This window comes from Poromitra crassiceps (genome assembly GCF_964638095.1).
Source record: "Poromitra crassiceps genome assembly, chromosome: 13".
NCBI classification, from domain to species: Eukaryota; Metazoa; Chordata; class Actinopteri; order Beryciformes; family Melamphaidae; genus Poromitra; species Poromitra crassiceps.
In genome coordinates, this window is record NC_139644.1 from 34,978,002 (window position 1) to 34,987,355 (window position 9,354).

The 9,354-nt window shown below is 38.3% G+C and overlaps 1 pseudogene across 1 annotated transcript; it reads left to right on the forward strand.

Moving 5' to 3' along the window:
- Positions 1–6,818, forward strand: LOC310788513 (interferon-induced very large GTPase 1 pseudogene; annotated as a pseudogene). Its single transcript has 3 exons — positions 1–157; positions 1,810–1,844; positions 1,950–6,818. The product of its transcript is annotated as an interferon-induced very large GTPase 1 pseudogene (transcript).
- Positions 6,819–9,354: the final 2,536 nt, after the last annotated feature.

Below are 9,354 nucleotides of genomic sequence, written 5' to 3' on the forward strand. Positions count from 1 at the left end.
ATGGCCTGTGGGAGAATAGAGCCCAGTATGTCCACAATAGATCTCATTGTGCAGACCTACTACCAACATTCTTTAGAGGTGACCAAGAAGATTTTGACCCTGATGAAAAGGAATGATCGAGTGCAGATGTTGTCAATCAGCAGCTCAGGACACAAAGGTAAGTCAAGGGGAGATAAAACCACAAACATGTGAAAAACAGGAATGACAGATGACTCATAAACTTGCAATTAAAGACATGGTAGCACTTTACTCAAATATCAAGTAACAAATACCAAACTAAATTTCCCAGGGAGCACTTCCACTGTGGATAGAAACATTTCCCCCCATAAAGTAGGCCTACATACTGTAACATTTGCTGATTTAATGATGCAATACAGTAGCATCAGAAAGGCTAAATAACAACATAAGACTACTGGTTCAACACGCACGCACGCGCACGCACGCACGCACGCACGCACGCACGCACACACACACACACACACACACACACACACACACACACACACACACACACACACACACACACACACAAGCTGTGAAAAAGAGGACCCCTTTGAAAAAGTTTTTCCCCTCAAATGTAGCCTAACTTTGGAGCATTATTTAGCCACCTCCCAAGCTATAGCAATAGGATGACATGGTTGGTACCAATCGATGCCTTATTATGGTGTTCGTGTTCTAGTTTCATATGACACTGCAGAAACGTCAAAATCGGGATTCCCCGAATATTGCGATATTTCCAAAAATCGGGCCCTACACGCCCTACGCGCGCACACACACACACACACACACACACACACACACACACACACACACACACACACACACACACACACACACACACACAGTATATCAGTATATCACCTGCAATGGGATAATTGAGCCCGCAGGCTAACTGTTCAATCTCAAATGCAATTGGGCAATTTTTATTTGTTGAGCTGAAGCCCAGCAGACTTGTGTTTCTGACCAAGAAAAATGAAACATGTTGCAGTTGTATGTATAATGTATGTATACATATGTATAAAACATGCATAAATAATCACTTAATTCCATTACAACTTGTGTAAGTTTTTTTTAGGTCATGTCTGAATTTTACCAGCATCAGCTAATGTTTTACAAATGTTGAATCAGATTAATATTAAATAATCAGATTATAACATCTATAATAAGTAATGACTAATTAATGTGTAATTCATCATTAACTAACTGCTTGTAAATGGCTTATAGATGAAAGTTATAAAGTGTTACTGAACTGTCTTTGTTTTGTTTAGTCAAAATTTATGTTTTGACCATCCTGCTGATTAGGGAACTTTTGAGTTTCTTCTATGTGGTTCTCATTGTATTTGGATTTTATACATTGTTTTAGCTTGTTTTTCTTTCATGTCATATTGACTGTATTTTCAACTTGTCAGTGGGACGACGAACCTGGTTAAATTAAATTGTTTCCTTAGTGTGATCCAGTGAGTGAACCTGGTGACATCAACCACTCAGAGAATAAGGATAAGGCTGAAAGGGATGACAATCCAACAGTAGCAGGAACATCTGAAATCAAGTCTAAAATCACTACAAATAAGGAAGGTAAAACATTAAAGTTAATGATTACTTGTATCATTGTACTTGTATGTAAGGATATGCTAAATTTATAACATGGTAAATTACATTAATTACATAAATTTCAACATCAATAAGACAAATAATTGTAATCATCATCAAAATAAATTACAGTATTATTTATAATGGTAATATTTAATTGTATTAGTGTACTGTAATCGTAAGCACTTTTTCTGTCCCTCTATTGATGCAATTCAATAGGTACCATAGATGAAGATTCAGGTGAACAGAATAAGGTAATAAACTTTTGATTACATTTGAAAGATTTAAGCTAATATTTACTCCATGTCCCATTGCATGAAGTAATATTTTTAACATACATATGTCTATTTACTATTAAGGGTGGAAAAAGACCAAATATTCTGAAGATTTCTGAAGAGATCGATCGGCTGGAGCAACATCACAGGGAAACTGAAGAACTGCTTAGCAGACTTCACCTTAAAGACACTTATCAACAAAAGTTGACACCAGCAGATTTTCTTAAAATAGGCCCACCTGTGAAACAGCAGCATGAGATATCTGAGAAAGATTTAGCTCAAACATTTCTACAAAGGTTGATGATGCTGGACCACAGAGCCAGATATATTCCTGTAAAAGAAAACAGTACTGAGGGGAGCCATTCAAAGCATGTTCCTACATTTGACGATGGTGATACAGAAGAACAGGTCTTTGACACTTTTTTCAACACATTTCTAGACACTGATCAAAGAAAACAAACCCATGTTCATCCAATGGATGTTCAAATGGCAGTATTTCACTGCTCAGACAGTTTTCTGAGGCAGAATATGATTACTAAGTTATCACAGTGTCAGTATGCCGTACCTTTGCTTGTTCCTGACCCATTCACATTGAAGATTGAGTGTCCTCTGTGGACACTTAGACAAATAAGAAAGAGCTGGAAGCTGACAGATAACTCAAAAGTTGTCACAACTAAGAGTGTGCCTATGTGCAAAGCTGAGACACCCATGGTGTCATTCTTCCGCCTTGGTTCAGTATCAGTGTCTAAATCTCAGTTGATGAACACCTTAATCAACGACCGTCACAGCACTTTCTTTCATAGGAACTGCCCAGGTAGCACCAAATCTCGCTACTTGATGGACGGTGTGGCAGAGATTGCCTGGTACTGCCCTGCTGGGAGACCATACGATGCTTTCACTGACTGCATTGCCTTCTGTAATCTTCATGGTGATGCTCTATCTAGTGAAAAACAGCGTAACATACTGACTGAAAAAGCTTCAGTCAATATTGTTCTGTTACCAACTCTGGAAAAAGGTAATAAAGATATGACAATTATATCAGCCCTTCTCAAGTCTCCAAAGCCTCTCATTTGTCTCATTGTTGATAATGAGAGTGATGCAGTTGAGATGACGCGAGGGAAATACAAGATGGGTCTGAAAGACAGAAACCAGTCAGAAGTATCTGAAGAACTGAAAAGAATCATTGGAACACTTTTGTCTAGCTCAGATTCTGCCTTCCAGCTTGAAACAATGGCCACTGTCCCTGGGATCAGAGTGGATGAAGATGACAAGGTCTGCCAAACAGGCAAATCTGCTGCTTCACAGATACTGAATTTGGTTCAGAGGATGCCGGATGTTTCCAAGATCAAAGACACATTTCTCCCATGTCAAGGCCAATTGTGGCATGAGTGGTGCAGAAAAAACAAAGAGCTGTATCATCTCAAAGGAGAAATCGAGAAGGAGAAATGTAAAAAGGAACAGGAACTGATGCAAATACGCCGAAAACAATGTGGAGCTTCCTCCAGTGAACTCATGCAGTTGTTTATTGAAAACCTCCAGTCTCTGCAATCAAATGAGAAAATATATTTCCTGAAATGGACTGGAATCTTACTGGATGATCTCTCCACAGATGATCTTTCTGAAATTCTCCACACATATGATGAAAAGTGGTCTGAGGTCTTGGCTTTGAAAAAGAAACATGACAAATCAGATCAGCTAAAAGTCAAGCAAACTGAGCTTGAAGAAATATCAGCAAAACTGCAGTCAGCAACTTTTGGCTTTGAGCACATCTTCAGGGAAATGGGACAGATCTATGAAGCCCATGCATCTCTGATGAGAGGACCAAAGAGAGGAGATGTGAACTGGTCTAAGTACCCTGAGATGGCTGCAGAGCTTATGATAGCAGGACACCCAATGGAGCTGATGGATGGTGATGCCGGTCACGTGCCTTTAACATGGATCAGTAGTCTTCTAGATGAGGTCATCAAGAAACTGGGAGACCAGCGAGTTTTTGTTTTGTCAGTGCTAGGCATCCAAAGCAGTGGGAAATCTACAATGCTGAATGCCATGTTTGGGTTACAGTTTGCAGTTAGTGCTGGCAGGTGTACAAAGGGAGCCTTCATGCAGCTAGTGAAAGTGTCAAAGGAGATGCAGAAAGACTTTAGGTTTGACTATGTTCTAGTCGTGGACACTGAAGGACTGCATGCTCTTGAGTTGGGAGGGAACACCACTCTTCACCATGACAATGAATTGGCAACATTTGTCATTGGTCTGGGAAACATGACTTTGATCAACATCATGGGAGAGAATCCAGCTGATATGCAAGACATTCTTCAGATCGCTGTTCAAGCTTTCATGAGGATGAAGATGGTTAAACTGTCTCCAAGTTGTGTGTTTGTTCACCAGAATGTGACAGATATTGCAGCTGGAGAGAAAACCATGGAAGGAAAGAGACGCCTACAAGAAAACCTGGACAAGATGGCCAAACTAGCTGCCAAAGAGGAGGTATGTGATGCCGAGTGCTTCAGTGATGTCATTGCTTTTGATGTACAAAAAGATGTGAAATACTTTGCCCAACTATGGGAAGGAAGTCCACCCATGGCCCCTCCAAACCCAGGTTATAGTGAGAGCATCCAAGATCTAAAAGATACCATCCTCTCAAAAGCATCACAGCCTCAAGGAATGTCTCTTTCAGAATTCCAAAGCAGCATTCGGGACCTCTGGAACGCCCTGCTGAACGAACAATTTGTCTTCAGCTTCAAAAACACACTTGAAATTGCAGTGTACAGAAAGCTAGAGGTCCAGTATGGGAAATGGACCTGGGCCTTGAGGAAAGCAATGTTGACCATTGAAAACCAACTTCATAACAGAATTGAAAATGGAAAACTTGACAAGATTGAACACAGTCATCTTGTTAAAGAGATGAGAAAATCTCTTCAAGAAGTTGAAAAAGCTATGACAACATATTTTGATGATGACGGAGATAAGGAAATGTTGGTTAAATGGCGAAGTCCATTTGAAAATAAAATAAAGTACTTCCATAATGAGCAGGTGAACGCTGTTAAAAGCAAACTGGAGGAGGTTATCCAGCAGAAGAATGCTTGCAAAAAGCTAGATGATGAGAAGACAGAGTATGAGAACAAGCTAGTAGAAAAGAGCAAAGAGCTTGCTCATAAGTTAAAAGACAAGGCAAAAGATGAAAACGAACTTGAAAAGCAGTTCAACAGTGTTTGGGATGTGTGGGTTAATGAATTAACTGAAGGTACACCTGCCATAAAGGATATCAACATACAAGAAGATGTGTTTTGTATCCTTGATTACCTTGGTATTGAATCATCTCTCATACATGACCGCAAAAGCTGTGGCAGATACAAAAACATGTCAAAAATAGGAGACTATTTTGATTATGTAACTCTAACTAAGCACCACGATCTCCATAACAAAACTCAACAATCTCAAGATATGGAGAGGGAAAACGTGGAGAAAAGAGAACAAGGAAAAGCATCTATGGCATGGGGAGCTGTCACAAAAAGCTTTGGATTTGGCTCACAACAAATTGAACACCATGGCTCAAGTGCTTTTCCTTATGAAGAACAACAACAGATCAGATACCTCATTGACAGTATTGAAAAACAGTCCATAGCCATAATCAACAGCAAGCCTGTAGCTACAAGAGGGTACAGTCCTGGATACTTGCAGGAAGTAGCCGATAAGGTCGGAGAGAAATTGAAAGATTTCCAAACAAAGAGTAAAACATATACTCTCAAGAATGAGTTTAAAGTAGATATTTTACTTTATGCCTGTGGCATTGCAGGGAATCAGCTTGTAGAGTCCCACAACAAATTCAAGAGGAACAATGATGCTCTCACTTATTTAGAAAGCAAGAAAATAGAATATTATAAGATATTTGTGAGCTTTTGTAAGGGTAACTCATCTGCCGTTGTGCTTGGTGAATTAATCTGTAGCCAACTGAACGTTTCCACACGTCAGACTGTCTATCAGAAGACTGCTATTGATCTGGCTGGAGAGATGATGTGCAGTTTCCCACCATTCAGTGGGAATAAGGTGAACTTGGAGAAACACATCTTAAAATCACTGGCAGAGCAGGAGGACTTTGAAGGGTACATGAACTACATCAGGCACCCAAGGAAACAAGCAGAGACTTTCATAAAAGAAGCCGTAAAGAAATACATCTTCACTGAACACAAAGATAAAGCACTGAGTCTACTCAAGAAAAATGCTGAAGAGACAGGGAATCAAGTGAGACGCGTACAAGCACTGTATACTGCAACAGAAGTCAAAACTGAGGGCGGAGACATTAACAAGTGGCTGAAGAAAGTTTCTAGTTCACTAGAAGATGCACTATCCTTTGATATCAACTGCTGTCAAAATTTCAGCGATATAAAAGACTTTGACTTTCTTAAGGAGGAGATAGAGAAAGGCCTTGCATCCATAATTGAGGAGACGAATAGTCTCTCATTATCCAATATGGAGGAATCCAGGTTGAGACTTGATCAAATCCTTATTGATCACCTTTGTCACAGCTGCTCGGTGCAGTGTCCATTCTGTAGCGCTGTTTGTACAAACACCTTGGAGGATCACAGTCCTGATGATCACAGAGTCCCTTTTCATCGCCCCTCTGGGATCAGTGGAATGCGCATTAGAAAAACAGAGGACCTGTGTATCGATGTCTGCACAACATCAGTTGCAAGTGATCACAGTTTTTACCCTCATGGTGATTCAGAAGAGTCCATTCCTTATAAACTGTACCGAACTGCTGGCCCTAAGTATGCTAAGTGGAGTATTACACCTGATGAGTCTAAGCTGACATACTGGAAATGGGTTATCTGTCGGTTTCAAAAGGAACTGGAAGAACACTATGGAAGAAAATTCCAGGGCCGTGGAGAAATCCCCAGGGAGTGGAGAACATACAAAAAAGAGGAAGCTATTAAAAGTTTGGACAAAATGATGTAATATCTGAGTGACCCAGAGACAAAAAACAGCCCTTCTCAAAGTAACAATACTCTCATTCCAACAGCAAGAGATTCACAAAGTCCCGTGCATGTTGTTTTAAATCCTGAGAGATGAACTTGTCTGTGAATGAGAAATGGGAACAGACAGGTGCTTTGACTCAATAGAAACCCGAGTTCTTCATTGCATAATGCACAAGTAAAACAAAGTAATGGTACAATAGTACTGTGGAGGATGCAGTCTTCCTCAAATGACTAAAATCTATTAATTTTGATTCTTCGTGAATTCACCAATCTGTCAAATCCATGAAATGAACATGATGTATGGATTCCTGAAAATGGCGATATATTGCGTGGAAGCAAATGAGAATACAAAACATATCATTCTAAATCATCAGTTTGTTAGCTACAAACGGTTTGTGTAGAGAAAAGAGAGAATCGCACCGCGCTTCAGCTATAGAGACAGGCAGGTCCGGTGCATCACAGGAGGGACGCAGAATCACAAAAGGAAGAAGTCTGGAGCAACTCGGGCCATATAGTTTGTGTAGAGAGTCATGGGATATTTTTCTATTCTTTTTTAAGTTGCATTGTTAAGTTCCATGATCAAGGAAGCAGAAGTGCAAAGTTGAGCTGAGACATACGTTGTCAGAAATTATGGACTTATTCATTCATTTAAAAGAAGGAATACAAGCAACGATTAACTTTTTTTATTAACTTTTTTTACTATTATCTACAAATGATCATGACATCATTTTTATATTTTCACTTGTTTCAGTTTCAAGAATTGCTCAAATACATGATAAAGAATTTCAAAAGTATTGCAGTAACCGCCCCCCCCTCGCTATTATCTACAAATCACAATTTGAAGAACTGATCATACATAACTGATGAAGGCTGTCATATTTTGTTATGTCATTTTATTTTATTAGTATTGAACTTTGCTGTTTTAAACATTTAAATCAACCTTAGTATTTTTCCTGAAGTACACTATCTGTCATTGTGTGGATTCCTGAATATGGCACTATATATATATAATATATATATTGGAAGCACATGAGAATACAAAACATAATTCTAAATCATGAGTTTGTTAGCCACAAAGAAATGATGATGAAATGTATAAGACGACACAGTGAAATTAATGTTTTTTTTACTTGTTATTTCTTAATTTTAACAAGATGTTTGAGATTTGTGACAATTGTGAAGTTCCAAGATAGATCAAGGAAACAGAAGTGACAAGTTGAGCTTAGACTTATGTTGTCATGATGGACTTGATGGAAAAGAAGGAATACTTGTTTTACTATTATCTACAAATCTCATCTGATCATGATTCTTTTCAGTTATTTTAAGTTTTAAGAATTGATCAAACAACTGATAAAGGACTTATATTTTAAGTATATTATAAGAATTGAACTATGTCATGCTTTAACTGTCATTTAAACCATTAATATTAATACTTTTTATATGTGCATATCAGTAAGCCAATGTTTACCCGTTTGTATCAGGAATACAAGCAACGATTTGCTTTTTTTATTACCTTTTTACTATTATCTACAAATATTATCTGAACATGACATAATTTTTATTTTTTATTTTTTCGTTTTAAAAATGGATCAAACATAACTGATAAAGGATTTACATTTTCAAACGTATTAAACTATGGTGTGCTTTAACTGTCAGTTAAACCATTAATATTAATACTTTTCATATGTGCATATCAGTAAGTCTTTCTTTGTATTTTTTTTTCTTCTACTTCTTTTTTTACTGTTATCTTAGTCAACGCCAGACCCATGAGAGTTATTACGCTGGTACACTACGTTACTGCATGCTGCAGATCTCTCTTTGGGTCTGGGACACTCCCCTCACCAAACTGGTCACGGAATGTTGGCCAGTGATTGGCGAGTGGTGGATTCACCATTCACCAATCAGTAATGACTTTGCGACCAGGGAGGCCCACCCACCCTGAGACCGCCTATCTACGTGCAACATCAAGCATTTTGAACCACTCTCTCATTGGTGCTACAACCTGTCACTCATTCAATTTCAAACCCCCCTAAACTCACCCTCAAATACCATGCTGTTGCTGTGAAGGGGCACAGAGTCATTTATGCAGTATGCGGAGCGCAGCGATTCAATGTAATATTTGAGTCTGGACAGACTACTGTTATCTATCACATCTGGAAGAATTGATCAAACAACTGATGAAGGCTATTATATTTTGTTATTTTATTTGTTATGTTATTTGTATGTTATTTTAATTCTTTAGTATTGAACTACCGATATGTCAATGTGGTAAACTAATCAATACAGTTGACAATTCAATGACAACCCAACAAGATCACTTGATTTGAAACATTTTATGTTGTTAACATGCAGAATGGGAATTTGTGAAATAAAATACATATTTCAGATCATATCCCTTGAAAGCACTGATCTCTTATTGATTGATCTTTCTGATTATAATTGATAGTATTATCATACATTGAACATTGAACTAGACTGATCAATACAGCATGCATGTGTGAAGATAGTTGTGTCTC